Below are 20,432 nucleotides of genomic sequence, written 5' to 3'. Positions count from 1 at the left end.
CCGATGACAAAGGGAACAACATATGTTGTTATGCGGTCTGACCGATAAAGATCTTCGTAGAATATGTGGGAGCCAATATGAGCATCCAGGTTCCGTTATTGGTTATTGACCGGAGACGTGTCTCGGTCATGTCTACATAGTTCTCGAACCCGTAGGGTCCGCACACTTAAAGTTTCGATGACGGTTATGTTGGGGAACGTTGCAGAAAACAAAAAAATTCCTACGGTTTCACCAAGATCCATCTATGAGTTCATCTAGCAACGAGTGATCGGATTGCATCTACATACTTTTGTAGATCACACGCGGAAGCGTTCAAAGAACGGGGATGAGGAAGTCGTACTCGACGTGATCCAAATCACCGGAGATCCTAGCGCCGAACGGACGGCACCTCTGCGTTCAACACACGTACGGTCAGCGTGACGTCTCCTTCTTCTTGATCCAGCAAAGGGGAAGGAGAGGATGATGAAGATCCAGCAGCACGACGGCGTGGTGGTGGATGCAGGGGTCACCGCAGCAGGGCTTCGCCGTTCTACTGCGAGAGGGAGAGGTGTAGCAGAGGAGAGGGAGGCGCCAAGACTCAAGGGTGCGGCTGCCCCTCCCTCCCCCCTTTATATAGGCCCCCTAGGGGATGCGCCGGCCCTAGGAGATGGGATCTCCTAGGGGGGCGGCGGCCAAGGGGTGGAGTGCCCCCCAAGCCAGGTGGGGCGCCCCCCCACCCTAGGGTTCCCAACCCTAGGCGCATGTGGTGGGCCAAGGGGGGCGCACCAGCCCACTATGGGCCGGTTCCCCTCCCCACTTAGCCCATGGGGCCCTCCGGGATGGGTGGCCCCACCCGGTGGACCCCCGGGGCCCTTCTGGTGGTCCCGGTACAATACCGGTGACCCCCGAAACTCTCCCGATGGCCGAAACTGCACTTCCTATATATAATTCTTCACCTCCGGACCATTCCGGAACTCCTCGTGACGTCCAGGATCTGATCCGGGACTCCGAACAACTTTCGGGTTACTGCATATTCATATCTCTACAACCCTAGCGTCATCGAACCTTAAGTGTGTAGACCCTACGGGTTCGGGAGACATGTAGACATGACCGAGATGGCTCTCCGGTCAATAACCAACAGCGGGATCTGGATACCCATGTTGGCTCCCACATGCTCCTCGATGATCTCATTGGATGAACCACGATGTCGAGGATTCAAGCAACCCCGTATACAATTCCCTTTGTCAATCGGTATGTTACTTGCCCGAGATTCGATCGTTGGTATCCCAATACCTCGTTCAATCTCGTTACCGGCAAGTCACTTTACTTGTACCGTAATGCATGATCCCGTGACCAGACACTTGGTCACTTTGAGCTCATTGTGATGATGCATTACCGAGTGGGCCCAGATATTCCTCTCCGTCATACGGAGTGACAAATCCCAGTCTTGATCCGTGTCAACCCAACAGACACTTTCGGAGATACCCATAGTATACCTTTATAGTCACCCAGTTACGTTGTGATGTTTGGTACACCCAAAGCACTCCTACGGTATCCGGGAGTTACACGATCTCATGGTCTAAGGAAAAGATACTTGACATTGGAAAAACTCTAGCAAACAAACTATACGATCTTGTGCTATGTTTAGGATTGGGTCTTGTCCATCACATCATTCTCCTAATGATGTGATCTCGTTATCAATGACATTCAATGTCCATAGTCAGGAAACCATGAATATCTGTTGATCAACGAGCTAGTCAACTAGAGGCTTACTAGGGACATGTTGGTGTCTATGTATTCACACATGTATTACGATTTCCGGATAACACAATTATAGCTTGAAAGACAATTATCATGAACAAGGAAATACAATAATAATCCTTTTATTATTGCCTCTAGGGCATATTTCCAACAGTCTCCCACTTGCACTAGAGTCAATAATCTAGTTACATTGTGATGAATTGAACACCCATGGAATTCTGGTGTTGATCATGTTTTGCTCTAGGGAGAGGTTTAGTCAACGGATCTGCTACATTCAGGTCTGTATGTACTTTACAAATATCTATGTCTCCATCTTGAACATTTTCACGAATGGAGTTGAAGCGACGCTTGATGTGCCTGGTCTTCTTGTGAAATCTGGGCTCCTTGGCAAGTGCAATAGCTCCAGTGTTGTCATAGAAGAGTTTGATCGGCCCCGACGCATTGGGTATGACTCCTAGGTCGGTGATGAACTCCTTCACCCAAATTGCTTCATGTGCTGCCTCCGAGGCTGCCATGTACTCCACTTCACATGTAGATCCCGCCACGACGCTCTGCTTGCAACTGCACCAGCTTACTGCCCCACCATTCAAAATATACACGTATCCGGTTTGTGACTTAGAGTCATCCAGATCTGTGTCGAAGTTGGCGTCGACGTAACCCTTTACGACGAGCTCTTCGTCACCTCCATAAATGAGAAACATTTCCTTAGTCCTTTTCAGGTACTTCAGGATATTCTTGACCGCTGTCCAGTGTTCCTTGCCGGGATTACTTTGGTACCTACCTACCAAACTTACGGCAAGGTTTACATCAGGTCTGGTACACAGCATGGCATACATAATAGAACATATGGCTGAGGCATAGGGGATGACACTCATCTCTTCTATATCTTCTGCCGTGGTCGGACATTGAGCTGAGCTCAATTTCACACCTTGCAACACAGGCAAGAACCCCTTCTTAGACTGGTCCATATTGAACTTCTTCAATATCTTATCAAGGTATGTGCTTTGTGAAAGACCTATGAGGCGTCTTGATCTATCTCTATAGATCTTGATGCCTAATATATAAGCAGCTTCTCCAAGGTCCTTCATTGAAAAACTCTTATTCAAGTAGGCCTTAATGCTGTCCAAAAGCTCTATATCATATCCCATCAAAAGTATGTCATCTACATATAATATGAGAAATGCTACAGAGCTCCCACTCACTTTCTTGTAAACGCAGGCTTCTCCATAAGTCTGCATAAACCCAAACGCTTTGATCATCTCATCAAAGCGAATGTTCCAACTCCGAGATGCTTTCACCAGCCCATAAATCGAGCGTTGGAGCTTGCACACCTTGTCAGCATTCTTAGGATCGACAAAACCTTCCGGCTGCATCATATACAATTCTTCCTTAAGGAAACCATTAAGGAATGCCGTTTTGACGTCCATTTGCCATATCTCATAATCATAGAATGCGGCAATTGTTAACATGATTCGGATGGACTTCAGCTTCGCTACCGGTGAGAAATTCTCATCGTAGTCAACCCCTTGAACTTGTCGATAACCCTTAGCGACAAGCCGAGCTTTATAGATGGTCACATTACCATCCGCGTCTGTCTTCTTCTTAAAGATCCATTTATTTTCTATGGCTCGCCACTTAACGGGCAAGTTAGTCAAAGTCCATACTTCGTTTTCATACATGGATCCTATCTCGGATTTCATGTCTTCCTGCCATTTGTCGAAATCCGGGCCCGCCATCGCTTCTTCATAGTTCGAAGGTTCATCGTTGTCTAACAACATGATTTCCAAGACAGGGTTGCCATACCACTTTGGTGCGGAACGTGTCCTTGTGGACCTACAAAGTTCAGTAGCAACTTGATCTGAAGTTTCATGATCATCATCATTAACTTCCTCTCTAGTCGGTGCAGGCACCTTAGGAACATTTTCTTGAGTTGCGCCATTTTCCGGTTCAAGAGATAATACTTCATCAAGTTCTACTTTCCTCCCACTTACTTCTTTCGAGAGAAACTCCTTCTCTAGAAAGGATCCATTCTTGGCAACAAAGATCTTGCCTTCGGATCTGAGGTAGAAGGTATACCCAATAGTTTCTTTAGGGTATCCTATGAAGACGCATTTTTCCGACTTGGGTTCGAGCTTTTCAGGTTGAAGTTTCTTGACATAAGCATCGCATCCCCAAACTTTTAGAAATGACAGCTTAGGTTTCTTCCCAAACCATAATTCATACGGTGTCGTCTCAATGGATTTCGACGGAGCCCTATTTAAAGTGAATGCGGCAGTCTCTAAAGCATAGCCCCAAAAAGATAGTGGTAAATCGGTAAGAGACATCATAGATCGCACCATATCTAATAGAGTGTGATTATGATGTTCGGACACACCATTACGCTGAGGTGTTCCAGGCGGCGTGAGTTGTGAAACTATTCCACTTTTCCTTAAGTGTGTGCCAAATTCGTGACTCAAGTATTCTCCTCCACGATCTGATCGCAAGAACTTGATTTTCCTGTCACGTTGATTCTCAACCTCACTCTGAAATTCCTTGAACTTTTTAAAGGTCTCAGACTTGTGTTTCATTAAATAGACATACCCATATCTACTCAAGTCACCAGTGAGGGTGAGAACATAACGATAACCACCGCGAGCCTCAACACTCATTAGACCGCATACATCAGTATGTATGATTTCCAATAAGTTGGTTGCTCGCTCCATTGTTTCTGAGAACGGAGTCTTGGTCATTTTACCCATGAGGCATGGTTCGCATGTGTCAAATGATTCATAATCAAGAGACTCTAAAAGTCCATCTGCATGGAGCTTCTTCATGCGTTTGACACCTATGTGACCAAGGCGGCAGTGCCACAAGTATGTGGGACTATCATTATCAACCTTACATCTTTTGGTACACACACTATGGATATGTGTAGCATTACGCTCGAGATTCATTAAGAATAAACCATTCACCATCGGAGCATGACCATAAAACATATCTCTCATATAAATAGAACAACAATTATTCTCGGATTTAAATGAGTAGCCATCTCGTATTAAACGAGATCCTGATACAATGTTCATGCTCAAACTTGGCACTAAATAACAATTATTGAGGTTCAAAACTAATCCCGTAGGTAAATATAGAGGTAGCGTGCCGACGGCGATCACATCGACATTGGAACCATTCCCGACGCGCATCGTCACCTCGTCCTTCGCCAGTCTCCGCTTATTCCGCAGCTCCTGCTTTGAGTTACAAATGTGAGCAACTGCACCGGTATCAAATACCCAGGAGCTACTACGAGTACTGGTAAGGTACACATCAATTACATGTATATCACATATACCTTTCGTTTTGCCGGCCTTCTTGTCCGCTAAGTATTTGGGGCAGTTTCGCTTCCAGTGACCACTTTCCTTGCAATAAAAGCACTCAGTCTCAGGCTTGGGTCCATTCTTTGGCTTCTTCCCGGCAGCTTGCTTGTCGGGCGCGGCAACTCCCTTGCTGTCCTTCTTGAAGGTTTTCTTACCCTTGCCTTTCTTGAACTTAGTGGTTTTATTCACCATCAACACTTGATGTTCCTTTTTGACTTCTACCTCTGCTGATTTCAGCATTACAAATACTTCAGGAATGGTTTTTTCCATCCCCTGCATATTGAAGTTCATCACAAAGCTCTTGTAGCTCGGTGGAAGCGACTGAAGGATTCTGTCAATGACTGCGTCATCCGGGAGATTAACTCCCAGTTGAGTCAAGCGGTTATGTAACCCAAACATAGTGAGTATATGCTCACTGACAGAACTATTTGTTGGAAATATGCCCTAGAGGCAATAATAAAAGGATTATTATTATATTTCCTTGTTCATGATAATTGTCTTTTATTCATGCTATAATTGTGTTATCCGGAAATCGTAATACATGTGTGAATACACAGACACCAACATGTCCCTAGTAAGCCTCTAGTTGACTAGCTCGTTGATCAACAGATAGTCATGGTTTCCTGACTATGGACATGGGGATGTCATTGATAACGGGATCACATCATTAGGAGAATGATGTGATGGACAAGACCCAATCCTAAACATAGCACAAGATCGTATAGTTCGTTTGCTAGAGTTATTCCAATGTCAAGTATCTTTTCCTTAGACCATAAGATCGTGTAACTCCCGGATACCGTAGGAGTGCTCTGGGTATACCAAACGTCACAACGTAACTGGGTGACTATAAAGGTATACTACGGGTATCTCCGAAAGTGTCTGCTGGGTTGACATGGATCAAGACTGGGATTTGTCACTCCGTATGACGGAGAGGTATCTCTGGGCCCACTCGGTAATGCATCATCATAATGAGCTCAAAGTGACCAAGTGTCTGGTCACGGGATCATGCATTACGGTACGAGTAAAGTGACTTGCCGGTAACGTGATTGAACGAGGTATTGGGATACCGACGATCAAATCTCGGGCAAGTAACGTACCGATTGACAAAGGGAATTGTATACGGGGTTGCTTGAATACTCGACATTGTGGTTCATCCGATGAGATCATTGAGGAGCATGTGGGAGCCAACATGGGTATCCAGATCCCGCTGTTGGTTATTGACCGGAGAGCCGTCTCGGTCATGTCTACATGTCTCCCGAACCCGTAGGGTCTACACACTTAAGATTCGGTGACGCTAGGGTTGTAGAGATATGAATATGCAGTAACCCGAAAGTTGTTCGGAGTCCTGGATGAGATCCTGGACGTCATGAGGAGTTCCGGAATGGTCCGAAGGTGAAGAATTATATATAGGAAGTGCAGTTTCGGCCACCGGGAGAGTTTCGGGGTGACCGGTATTGTACCGGGACCACCGGAAGGGTCCCGGGGGTCCACCGGGTGGGGCCACCCATCCCGGAGGGCCCCATGGGCCAAAGTGGGGAGGGGAACCAGCCCATAGTGGGCTGGTGCGCCCCCCTAGGCCCACCCCATGCGCCTAGGGTTGGAACCCTAGGGGTGGGGGGGCGCCCCACCTTGCCTTGGGGGCTACTCCACCCTTGGCCGCCGCCCCCCCTAGGAGATCCCATCTCCTAGGGCCGCCCCCCCTAGGGGAGCCTATATAAAGGGAGGGAGAGAGGGGGCAGCCATACCTTGAGTCTTGGCGCCTTCCTCTCCCCTGCTACACCTCTCTCTCTCGCAGTATACGGCGAAGCCCTGCTACTGTGACGCCCTGCATCCACCACCACGCCGTCGTGCTGCTGGATCTTCATCAACCTCTCCTTCCCCCTTGCTGGATCAAGAAGGAGGAGACATCACGCTGACTGTACGTGTGTTGAACACGGAGGTGCCGTCCGTTCGGCGCTAGGATCTCCGGTGATTTGGATCACGTCGAGTACGTCTTCCTCATCCCCGTTCTTTGAACGCTTCCACGCGTGATCTACAAAGGTATGTAGATGCAATCCAATCACTCGTTGCTAGATGAACTCTTAGATGGATCTTGGTGAAACCGTAGGAAATTTTTTGTTTTCTGCAACGTTCCCCAACAGTGGCATCATGAGCTAGGTCTATGCGTAGTTCCTTTTGCACGAGTAGAACACAATTTGTTGTGGGCGTAGATGTTGTCAACTTTCTTGCCGCTACTAGTCTTATTTTGCTTCAACGGTATTGTGGGATGAAGCGGCCCGGATCAACCTTACACGTACGCTTACGTGAGACCGGTTCCACCAACTGACATGCACTAGTTGCATAAGGTGGCTGGCGGGTGTTTGTCTCTCCCACTTTAGTTGGAGCGGATTTGATGAAAAGGGTCCTTATGAAGGGTAAATAGAAGTTGACAAATCATGTTGCGGCTTTCACGTAGGTAAGAAAATGTTCTTGCTAGAACCCTATTTCAGCCACGTAAAACTTGCAACAACAATTAGAGGACGTCTAACTTGTTTTTGCAGCAAGTGCTTTGTGATATGATATGGCCAAAGTTGTGATGAATGATGAATGATATATATGTGATGTATGAGATGTTCATGCTATTGTAATAGGAATCACGACTTGCATGTCGATGAGTATGACAACCGGCAGGAGCCATAGGAGTTGTCTTTATTTTTTGTATGACCTGCGTGTCATTGAGAAACGCCATGTAAATTACTTTACTTTATTGCTGAACGTGTTAGCCATAGTAGTAGTAGTAATAGTTGGCGAGCAACTTTATGGAGACACGATGATGGAGATCATGATGATGGAGATCATGGTGTCATGCTGGTGACAAGATGATCATGGAGCCCCAAGATGGAGATCAAAGGAGCTATGTGATATTGGCCATATCATGTCACTTTTATTATTTGATTGCATGTGATGTTTATCATGTTTCTGCATCTTGTTTACTTAGAACGACGGTAGTAAATAAGATGATCCCTCATAATAATTTCAAGAAAGTGTTCCCCCTAACTGTGCACCGTTGCGACAGTTCGTTGTTTCGAAGCACCACGTGATGATCGGGTGTTAGATTCCAACGTTCACATACAACGGGTGTAAGACAGATTTACACATGCAAACACTTAGGTTGACTTGACGAGCCTAGCATGTACAGACATGGCCTCGGAACACAGAAGACCGAAAGGTCGAGCATGAGTCGTATAGAAGATACGATCAACATGAAGATGTTCACCGATGTTGACTAGTCCGTCTCACGTGATGATCGGACACGGCCTAGTTAACTCGGATCATGTTATACTTAGATTACTGGAGGGATGTCTATCTAAGTGGGAGTTCATTGAATAATTTGATTAGATGAACTTAATTATCATGAACTTAGTCTAAATTTTTTACAATATGTCTTGTAGATCAAATGGCCAACGTAGTCCTCAACTTCAACGCGTTCCTAGAGAAAACCAAGCTGAAAGACGATGGCAGCAACTACACGGACTGGGTCCGAAACCTGAGGATCATCCTCATAGCTGCCAAGAAAGATTATGTCCTACAAGCACCGCTAGGTGACGCACCTGTTCTCCCTGCAGAACAAGACGTTATGAACGCTTGGCAGGCACGTACCGATGACTACTCCCTCATTCAGTGCGGCATGCTTTACAGCTTAGAGCCGGGGCTCCAAAAGCGTTTTGAGAGACACGGAGCATATGAGATGTTTGAAGAGCTGAAAATGGTTTTCCAAGCTCATGCCCGGGTCGTGAGATATCAAGTCTCTGACAAATTCTTCAGCTGTAAGATGGAGGAAAACAGTTCTGTCAGTGAGCACATACTCACTATGTCTGGGTTGCATAACCGCTTGACTCAGCTGGGAGTTAATCTCCCGGATGACGCGGTCATTGACAGAATCCCTTTAGTCGCTTCCACCGAGCTACAAGAGCTTTGTGATGAACTTCAATATGCAGGGGATGGAAAAGACCATTCCTGAAGTATTTGCAATGCTGAAATCAGCAGAGGTAGAAGTCAAAAAGGAACATCAAGTGTTGATGGTGAATAAAACCACTAAGTTCAAGAAGGGCAAGGGTAAGAAAGCCTTCAAGAAGGACGGCAAGGGAGTTGCCGCGCCCGGCAAGCAAGCTGCCGGGAAGAAGCCAAAGAATGGACCCAAGCCCGAGACTCAGTGCTTTTATTGCAAGGGAAGTGGTCACTAGAAGCGGAACTGCCCCAAATACTTAGCGGACAAGAAGGTCGGCATCACGAAAGGTATATGTGATATACATGTAATTGATGTGTACCTTACCAGTACTCGTAGTAGCTCCTGGGTATTTGATACCGGTGCGGTTGCTCACATTTGTAACTCAAAACAGGAGCTGCGGAATAAGCGGAGACTGGCGAAGGACGAGATGACGATGCGCGTCGGGAATGGTTCCAAGGTCAATGTGATCGCCGTCGGCACGCTACCTCTACATTTACCTTCAGGATTAGTTTTAAACCTTAATAATTGTTATTTAGTGCCATCTTTGAGCATGAACATTGTATCAGGATCTCATTTAATTCGATATGGCTACTTATTTAAATCCGAGAATAATGGTTGTTCTATTTATATGAGAGATATGTTTTATGGTCATGCTCCGATGGTGAATGGTTTATTCTTAATGAATCTCAAGCGTAATGCTACACATGTTCATAGTGTGAGTACCAAAAGATGTAAGATTGATAATGATAGTCCCACATACTTGTGGCACTGCCGCCTTGGTCACATAGGTGTCAAACGCATGAAGAAGCTCCATGCTGATGGACTTTTAGAGTCTCTTGATTATGAATCATTTGACATGTGTGAACCATGCCTCATGGGTAAAATGACCAAGACTCCGTTCTCAGGAACAATGGAGCGAGCAAGCAACTTATTGGAAATCGTACATACTGATGTGTGCGGTCCAATGAGTGTTGAGGCTCGCGGTGGCTATCGTTATGTTCTCACCCTCACTGATGACTTGAGTAGATATGGGTATGTCTACTTAATGAAACACAAATCTGAGACCTTTGAAAAGTTCAAGGAATTTCAGAGTGAGGTTGAGAATCAACGTGACAGGAAAATCAAGTTCCTGCGATCAGATCGTGGAGGAGAATACTTGAGTCACGAGTTTGGCACACACTTAAGAAAATGTGGAATAATTTCACAACTCACGCCGCCTGGAACACCTCAGCGTAATGGTGTGTCCGAACGTCGTAATCGCACTCTATTAGATATGGTGCGATCTATGATGTCTCTTACTGATTTACCGCTATCTTTTTGGGGCTATGCTTTAGAGACTGCCGCATTCACTTTAAATAGGGCTCCGTCGAAATCCGTTGAGACGACACCGTATGAATTATGGTTTGGGAAGAAACCTAAGCCGTCGTTTCTAAAAGTTTGGGGATGCGATGCTTATGTCAAGAAACTTCAACCTGAAAAGCTCGAACCCAAGTCGGAAAAGTGCGTCTTCATAGGATACCCTAAAGAAACTATTGGGTATACCTTCTACCTCAGATCCGAAGGCAAGACCTTTGTTGCCAAGAATGGATCTTTTCTAGAGAAGGAGCTTCTCTCGAAAGAAGTAAGTGGGAGGAAAGTAGAACTTGATGAAGTATTACCTCTTGAACCGGAAAATGGCGCAACTCAAGAAAATGTTCCTGAGGTGCCTGCACCGACTAGAGAGGAAGTTAATGATGATGATCAAGATACTTCTGATCAAGCTCCTACTGAAATTCGAAGGTCCACAAGGACACGTTCCGCACCAGATTGGTACGACAACCCTGTCTTGGAAATCATGCTGTTAGACAACGGTGAACCTTCAAACTATGAAGAAGCGATGGTGGGCCCGGATTCCGACAAATGGCTGGAAGCCATGAAATCTGAGATAGAATCCATGTATGAAAACGAAGTATGGACTTTGACTGACTTGCCCGTAGAGCGGCGAGCCATAGAAAATAAATGGATCTTTAAGAAGAAGACAGATGCGGATGGTAATGTGACCATCTATAAAGCTCGGCTTGTCGCTAAGGGTTATCGACAAGTTCAAGGGGTTGACTACGATGAGACTTTCTCACCGGTAGCGAAGCTGAAGTCCGTCCGAATCATGTTAGCAATTGCCGCATTCTATGATTATGAAATATGGCAAATGGACCTCAAAACGGCATTCCTTAATGGTTTCCTTAAGGAAGAATTATATATGATGCAGCTGGAAGGTTTTGTGGATCCTAAGTATGCTGACAAGGTGTGCAAGCTCCAACACTCGATTTATGGGCTGGTGCAATCATCTCGGAGTTGGAACATTCGCTTTGATGAGATGATCAAAGCATTTGGGTTTATGCAGACTTATGGAGAAGCCTGCGTTTACAAGAAAGTGAGTGGGAGCTCTGTAGCATTTCTCATATTATATGTAGATGACATACTTTTGATGGGAAATGATATAGAGCTTTTGGACAGCATTAAGGCCTACTTGAATAAGAGTTTTTCAATGAAGGACCTTGGAGAAGCTGCTTATATATTAGCCATTAAGATCTACAGAGATAGATCAGGACGCCTCATAGGTCTTTCACAGAGCACATACCTTGATAAGATATTGAAGAAGTTCAATATGGATCAGTCTAAGAAGGGGTTCTTGCCTGTGTTGCAGGGTGTGAAATTGAGCTCAGCTCAATGTCCGACCACGGCAGAAGATATAGAAGAGATGAGTGTCATCCCCTATGCCTCAGCCATAGGTTCTATTATGTATGCCATGCTGTGTACCAGACCTGATGTAAACCTTGCCGTGAGTTTGGTAGGAAGGTACCAAAGTAATCCCGGCAAGGAACACTTGACAACGGTCAAGAATATCCTGAAGTACCTGAAAAGGACTAAGGAAATGTTTCTCGTTTATGGAGGTGACGAAGAGCTCATCGTAAAAGGTTACGTCGACGCTAGCTTCGACACAGATCTGGATGACTCTAAGTCACAAACCGGATACGTGTATATTTTGAATGGTGGGGCAGTAAGCTGGTGCAGTTGCAAGCAGAGCATCGTGGCGGGATCTACATGTGAAGCGGAGTACATGGCAGCCTCGGAGGCAGTGCATGAAGCAATTGGATGAAGGAGTTCATCACCGGCCTAGGAGTCATACCCAATGCGTCGGGGCCGATCAAGCTCTTTTGTGACAACACTGGAGCTATTGCTCTTGCCAAGGAGCCCAGGTTTCACAAGAAGACAAGGCACATCAAGCGTCGCTTCAACTCCATTCGTGAAAATGTTCAAGATGGAGACATAGATATTTGTAAAGTACATACGGACCTGAATGTAGCAGATCCGTTGACTAAATCTCTCCCTAGAGCAAAACATGATCAACACTAGAATTCCATGGGTGTTCGATTCATCACAATGTAACTAGATTATTGACTCTAGTGCAAGTGGGAGACTATTGGAAATATGCCCTAGAGGCAATAATAAAAGGATTATTATTATATTTCCTTGTTCATGATAATTGTCTTTTATTCATGCTATAATTGTGTTATCCAGAAATCGTAATACATGTGTGAATACATAGACACCAACATGTCCCTAGTAAGCCTCTAGTTGACTAGCTCGTTGATCAACAGATAGTCATGGTTTCCTGACTATGGACATGGGGATGTCATTGATAATGGGATCACATCATTAGGAGAATGATGTGATGGACAAGACCCAATCCTAAACATAGCACAAGATTGTATAGTTCGTTTGCTAGAGTTATTCCAATGTCAAGTATCTTTTCCTTAGACCATAAGATCGTGTAACTCCCGGATACCGTAGGAGTGCTCTGGGTATACCAAACGTCACAACGTAACTGGGTGACTATAAAGGTATACTACGGGTATCTCCAAAAGTGTCTGTTGGGTTGACACGGATCAAGACTCGGATTTGTCACTCCGTATGACGGAGAGGTATCTTTGGGCCCACTCGGTAATGCATCATCATAATGAGCTCAAAGTGACCAAGTGTCTGGTCACGGGATCATGCATTACGGTACGAGTAAAGTGACTTGCCGGTGATGAGATTGAATGAGGTATTGGGATACCGACGATCGAATCTCGGGCAAGTAACGTACCGATTGACAAAGGGAATTGTATACGGGGTTGCTTGAATCCTCGACATCATGGTTCATCCGATGAGATCATCGAGGAGCATGTGGGAGCCAACATGGGTATCCAGATCCCGCTGTTGGTTATTGACCGGAGAGCCGTCTCGGTCATGTCTACATGTCTCCCGAACCCGTAGGGTCTACACACTTAAGGTTCGGTGACGCTAGGGTTGTAGAGATATGAATATGCAGTAACCCGAAAGTTGTTCGGAGTCCCGGATGAGATCCTGGACGTCACGAGGAGTTCCGGAATGGTCCGGAGGTGAAGAATTATATATAGGAAGTGCAGTTTCGGCCACCGGGAGAGTTTCGGGGTCACCGGAAGGGTCCCGGGGGTCCACCGGGTGGGGCCACCCATCCCGGAGGGCCCCATGGGCCAAAGTGGGGAGGGGAACCAGCCCATAGTGGGCTGGTGCGCCCCCCTAGGCCCACCCCATGCGCCTAGGGTTGGAACCCTAGGGGTGGGGTGGGGGGCGCCCCACCTTGCCTTGGGGGCTACTCCACCCTTGGCCGCCGCCCCCCTAGGAGATCCCATCTCCTAGGGCCGCCCCCCCAGGGGAGCCTATATAAAGGGGGGAGGGAGGGGGCAGCCATACCTTGAGTCTTGGCGCCTCCCTCTCCCCTGCTACACCTCTCTCTCTCGCAGTATACGGCGAAGCCCTGCTACTGTGACGCCCTGCATCCACCACCACGCCGTCGTGCTGCTGGATCTTCATCAACCTCTCCTTCCCCCTTGCTGGATCAAGAAGGAGAGACGTCACGCTAACCGTACGTGTGTTGAACACGGAGGTGCCGTCCGTTCGGTGCTAGGATCTCCGATGATTTGGATCACGTCGAGTACGTCTTCCTCATCCTCGTTATTTGAACGCTTCCGCGCGTGATCTACAAAGGTATGTAGATTTAATCCAATCACTCATTGCTAGATGAACTCATAGATGGATCTTGGTGAAAGCGTAGGAAAAATTTTGTTTTCTGCAACGTTCCCCAACACTATTTTCCTCCATCTTACAGCTGAAGAACTTGTCGGAGACTTCATATCTCTCGACCCGAGCATGAGCTTGAAAAACCATTTTCAGCTCTTTGAACATCTCATATGCTCCGTGTCTCTCAAAACGCTTTTGGAGCCCCGGTTCTAAGCTGTACAGCATGCTGCACTGAACGAGTGAGTAATCATCGGTACGTGTCTGCCAAGCGTTCATAACGTCTTGTTCTGCAGGGAGAATAGGTGCTTCACCTAGCGGTGCTTGTAGGACGTAATCTTTCTTGGCAGCTATGAGGATGATCCTCAGGTTCCGGACCCAGTCCGTATAGTTGCTGCCATCGTCTTTCAGCTTGGTTTTCTCTAGGAACGCGTTGAAGTTGAGGACAACGTTGGCCATTTGATCTACAATACATGTTGTAAAGATTTTAGACTAAGTTCATGATAATTAAGTTCATCTAAATCAAATTATTCAATGAACTCCCACCCAGATAGACATCCCTCCAGTCATCTAAGTATAACATGATCCGAGTTAACTAGGCCGTGTCCGATCATCACGTGAGACAGACTAGTCAACATCGGTGAACATCTTCATGTTGATTGTATCTTCTATACGTCTCATGCTCGACCTTTCGGTCTTCTGTGTTCCGAGGCCATGTTTGTACATGCTAGGCTCGTCAAGTCAACCTAAGTGTTTGCATGTGTAAATCTGTCTTACACCTGTTGTATGTAAACATTGGAATCTATCACACCCGATCATCATGTGGTGCTTCGAAACAACGAACTGTCGCAACGGTGCACAGTTAGGGGGAACACTTTCTTGAAATTATTATGAGGGATTATCTTATTTACTACTGTCGTTTTAAGTAAACAAGATGCAAAAACATGATAAACATCACATGCAATCAAATAATAATAGTGACATGATATGGCCAATATCACATAGCTCCTTTGATCATCTTGTCACCGGCATGACACCATGATCTCCATCATCATGATCTCCATCATCGTGTCTCCATGAAGTTGCTCGCCAACTATTACTTCTACTACTATGGCTAACACGTTTAGCAATAAAGTAAAGTAATTTACATGGCGTTTCTCAATGACACGCAGGTCATACAAAAAATAAAGACAACTCCTATGGCTCCTGCCGGTTGTCATACTCATCGACATGCAAGTCGTGATTCCTATTACAATAGCATGAACATCTCATACATCACATATATATCATTCATCATTCATCACAACTTTGGCCATATCACATCACAAAACACTTGCTGCAAAAACAAGTTAGACGTCCTCTAATTGTTGTTGCAAGTTTTACGTGGCTGCAATAGGGTTCTAGCAAGAACGTTTTCTTACCTATGTGAAAGCCACAACGTGATTTGTCAACTTCTATTTACCCTTCATAAGGACCCTTTTCATCAAATCCGCTCCAACTAAAGTGGGAGAGACAGACACCCGCCAGCCACCTTATGCAACTAGTGCATGTTAGTCGGTGGAACCGGTCTCACGTAAGCGTACGTGTAAGGTTGGTCCGGGCCGCTTCATCCCACGATACTGCTGAAGCAAAATAAGACTAGTAGCGGCAAGAAAGTTGACAACATCTACGCCCACAAAAAAATGTGTTCTACTCGTGCAAAGAGAACTACACATAGACCTAGCTCATGATGCCACTATTGGGGAACGTTGCAGAAAACAAAAATTTTCCTACGGTTTTACCAAGATCCATCTATGAGTTCATCTAGCAACGAGTGATCGGATTGCATCTACATACCTTTGTAGATCACGCGCGGAAGCATTCAAAGAACGGGGATGAGGAAGTCGTACTCAACGTGATCCAAATCACCGGAGATCCTAGCGCCGAACGGACGGCACCTCCGCGTTCAACACACGTACGGTCAGTGTGACGTCTCCTTCTTCTTGATCCAGCAAGGGGGAAGGAGAGGTTGATGAAGATCCAGCAGCACGACGGCGTGGTGGTGGATGCAGGGGTCACCGCAGCAGGGCTTCGCCGTTCTACTGCGAGAGGGAGAGGTGTAGCAAAGGAGAGGGAGGCGCCAAGACTCAAGGGTGCGGCTGCCCCTCCCCCCCTTTATATAGGCCCCCTAGGGGGTGCGCCGGCCCTAGGAGATGGGATATCCTAGGGGGGGGGCGGCGGCCAAGGGGTGGAGTGCCCCCCAAGCCAGGTGGGGCGCCCCCCCACCCTAGGGTTCCCAACCCTAGGCGCATGGGGTGGGCCAAGGGGGGCGCACCAGCCCACTATGGGCTGTTTCCCCTCCCCACTTAGCCCATGGGGCCCTCCGGGATGGGTGGCCCCACTCGGTGGACCCATGGGACCCTTCCGGTGGTCCCGGTACAATACCGGTGACCCTCGAAACTCTCCCGATGGCCGAAACTGCACTTCCTATATATAATTCTTCACCTCCGGACCATTCCGGAACTCCTCGTGACGTCCAGGATCTCATCCGGGACTCCGAACAACTTTCGGGTTACTGCATATTCATATCTCTACAATCCTAGCGTCACCGAACCTTAAGTGTGTAGACCCTACGGGTTCGGGAGACATGTAGACATGACCGAGATGGCTCTCCGGTCAATAACCAACAGCGGGATCTGGATACCCATGTTGGCTCCCACATGCTCCTCGATGATCTCATCGGATGAACCACGATGTCGAGGATTCAAGCAACCCCGTATACAATTCCCTTTGTCAATCGATACGTTACTTGCCCGAGATTCGATCGCTGGTATCCCAATACCTCGTTCAATCTCGTTACCGGCAAGTCACTTTACTCGTACCGTAATGCATGATCCCGTGACCAGACACTTGGTCACTTTGAGCTCATTGTGATGATGCATTACCGAGTGGGCCCAGAGATACCTCTCCGTCATACGGAGTGACAAATCCCAGTCTTGATCCGTGTCAACCCAACAGACACTTTCGGAGATACCCGTATTATACCTTTATAGTCACCCAGTTACGTTGTGACGTTTGGTACACCCAAAGCACTCCTACGGTATCCGGGAGTTACACGATCTTATGGTCTAAGGAAAAGATACTTGGCATTGGAAAAACTCTAGCAAACGAACTATACAATCTTGTGCTATGTTTAGGATTGGGTCTTGTCCATCACATCATTCTCCTAATGATGTGATCTCGTTATCAATGACATTCAATGTCCATAGTCAGGAAACCATGACTATCTGTTGATCAACGAGCTAGTCAACTAGAGGCTTACTAGGCACATGTTGGTGTCTATGTATTCACACATGTATTACGATTTCTGGATAACACAATTATAGCATGAAAGACAATTATCATGAACAAGGAAATACAATAATAATCCTTTTATTATTGCCTCTAGGGCATATTTCCAACAGGTTATATTATGAGTTTATGAGTTTTGATGTACCGAAGGTTATTCGGAGTCCCGGATGTGATCACGGACATGTCGAGGAGTCTCGAAATGATCGAGACATGAAGATTGATATATTGGGAGACTATATTTGGATATCGGAAATGTTCCGGGTGAAATCGGGATTTTACCGGAGTACCGAGGGGTTAGCGGAACCCCCCGGGGGCTTAATGGGCCATAGTGGGCCTTAGTGGAGAAGAGGAGAGGCAACTAGAGCAGGGTCGTGCGCCCCTCCCCCTCTAGTCCGAATAGGACAAGGAGAGGGGGGCGGCGCCCCCCCCCTTTCCTTCCTCTCTCCCTCCTCTTTCCCCCTTTCTTCTAATCCAACAAGGAAGGGAGGGAGTCCTACTCCCGGTGGGAGTAGGACTCCTCCTGGAGCGCCTCCTCCTGGCCGGCCGCACCTCCCCCCTTGCTCCTTTATATACGGGGGCAGGGGGCACCCCAAAGAGACAACAATTGATTTAATCTTTTAGCCGTGTGCGGTGCCCCCCTCCACCATAGTCCGCCTCGATAATACTGTAGCGGTGCTTAGGCGAAGCCCTGCGTCGGTAGAACATCATCATCGTCACCACACCGTCGTGCTGACGAAACTCTCCCTCAACACTCGGCTGGATCGGAGTTCGAGGGACGTCATCGGGCTGAACGTGTGCTGAACTCAGAGGTGTCGTGCGTTCGGTACTTGATCGGTCGGATCGTGAAGACGTACGACTACATCAACCGCGTTGTGCTAACGCTTCCGCTTTTGGTCTACGAGGGTACGTGGACAACACTCTCCCCTCTCGTTGCTATGCATCACCATGATCTTGCGTGTGCGTAGGAATTTTTTTGAAATTACTACGTTACCCAACAGTGGGCTAGGTAGCCTTATGTGCAGCACACTTTGGATCTCTATATAGTTGTGGGTAGTTACTCAACAAAAATATAGGTTGTGGGTTTTTCTCATATTTGTAGCTTTTGGGAATTTGCTCCAAAAAAACTTTTGTGAAGTCCCTAAACAAACTTGTGTGAACTTTAAAGCTTTAATTATCTTGTTAACACTAACCAAAGGTCACTCCCAGCCTCCCACTTCTCTTATAGTTTTTTTTGTACATTTGGTTTCTCAAAAAGTTTTATCTCTTGAACCATGCGTCCAAATCAATAATTGTTTTCTCTGTTGTGTTTTTCACATCGAGATATTTGAAATTAAATATCCTGTGTTAATAGGTTTGGATGAACTTTTTCTGAATAAAAACCAGAAAATAAAAAATAAAAAATAAAAACATAAAAAAGGAAACTCAAAAAGGTACAAAGCACAATTGTGGTTTTCCTTTTTTGGGGAAGCACGGTTATGTCTTTTACTTTTCGGGTTGTGCTTGTGAAAAAAGATCTGTCAAGAGATACGTCAAGAGAGGAGATGCCACTTGATGTCCTGAGATTTTTCTTTAGTTTTCAAGGCTCATGCCATGTGCTTATTATGCTGAAATGTACTTTAGTATTTGTTTGTTAACTTGTACTCCCTCTGTAAAGAAAGTATAAGATCTTCTAGATCACTAGTATAATGATTCAGAAGATCTTATCGACGCGTTTGGTTCCGCAAAAAAGGCGCGGCTTCCGATTACACCGACTTTCAAAACCGTAGCTGGCGTTTGTTTCGCGCACGACGTTTTCCGTAGCAGCGCCTCCTGATACATCGCTTCAGAAAAGCTAAACCGCCCGATCGGAGGGGATTAGAAAAACAGGACTCGGCCGCACCAACCAAACAATGGACGTATTGCGTAAAATTAATCGGAAGCGGCGCTTCCTGATACGGCGAAGCGAATGCGTTACCGGGGCCGAACCAAACGCGTCGTATATTTCACTGCAAAATATATATCTTTATAGAGGGAGTACAAGCTATGCATGTTTACATTATCTAAAAGTCTCAGATCAGTACAAGAGCCCGCATGTTTGCATGAGCGGGCAACATATTTCTGAGAAGCAACATCAGTAGCGTCCGCATTGCATCAGCAGCTAGTATGAAAGAGCTGGCATGAACCAACCTGAGCTAGCATGTACGACAATCAATGTCCCTGGAGTAAAATCCACGGAACCACCACATTCATGTCACGAAATGTAAAAGACCACCACTTTACAAAATGTTGCAGAGTGCACCACACCGAAAATTTGACAGTGGCAAAAAATACTCATGGTAGATGTTAAGAGTTTGGATGATGTCACTAATCGACCGGGCTCACCCGTCAGGCTGAGTTGGCAAAAAAAAAGCCACGTAGGCAAATTGGACTTAGCATCATCATGAGAAACAAATTGAAGATAATTGAACTATGTAGGTCAGAAGTTACTAATCTTACTAAGCATAGAGTTTCTAGCTAGAAAATAAATAATGTTTTTATGTTTTTCTCAAGTAACAGGCAGTAGGTGACTTTGATTTTCATCATGTTACAGCCAAATCTTGTTGTATCTAATGTAAGAAGATGGTGAAAGTGTGTTCAATTAAGTAGTACTCCCTCCATCCATATTATGGGTGGAGAGAGTAATATATATATACAAGAAAGAATGCATGCCAGAAGACTTGCCTACAGTGGACTATAGTACGTTAAGCATTTGTTTGCAAGATGTAACATAATAATCCAAGGCAGCTATATGATAAGGGGAAAGTCATGTGTGTACTTTTTGTGTACCAATATATAAGTGTACATGTTTCAGACTGTAAAACATGATCATTGAAAAAATTGTTATTAAGCATTGCTTGTTGGAGATGACAAATCAAAAAGATTATGTCACATTATTAGAGCTGAGTGGCTTGGGGGTGTATGCTGCA

This window comes from Triticum aestivum, chromosome 5A (genome assembly GCF_018294505.1).
Source record: "Triticum aestivum cultivar Chinese Spring chromosome 5A, IWGSC CS RefSeq v2.1, whole genome shotgun sequence".
Classification (NCBI taxonomy): domain Eukaryota; kingdom Viridiplantae; phylum Streptophyta; class Magnoliopsida; order Poales; family Poaceae; genus Triticum; species Triticum aestivum.
This window is presented reverse-complemented; position numbering follows the sequence as displayed.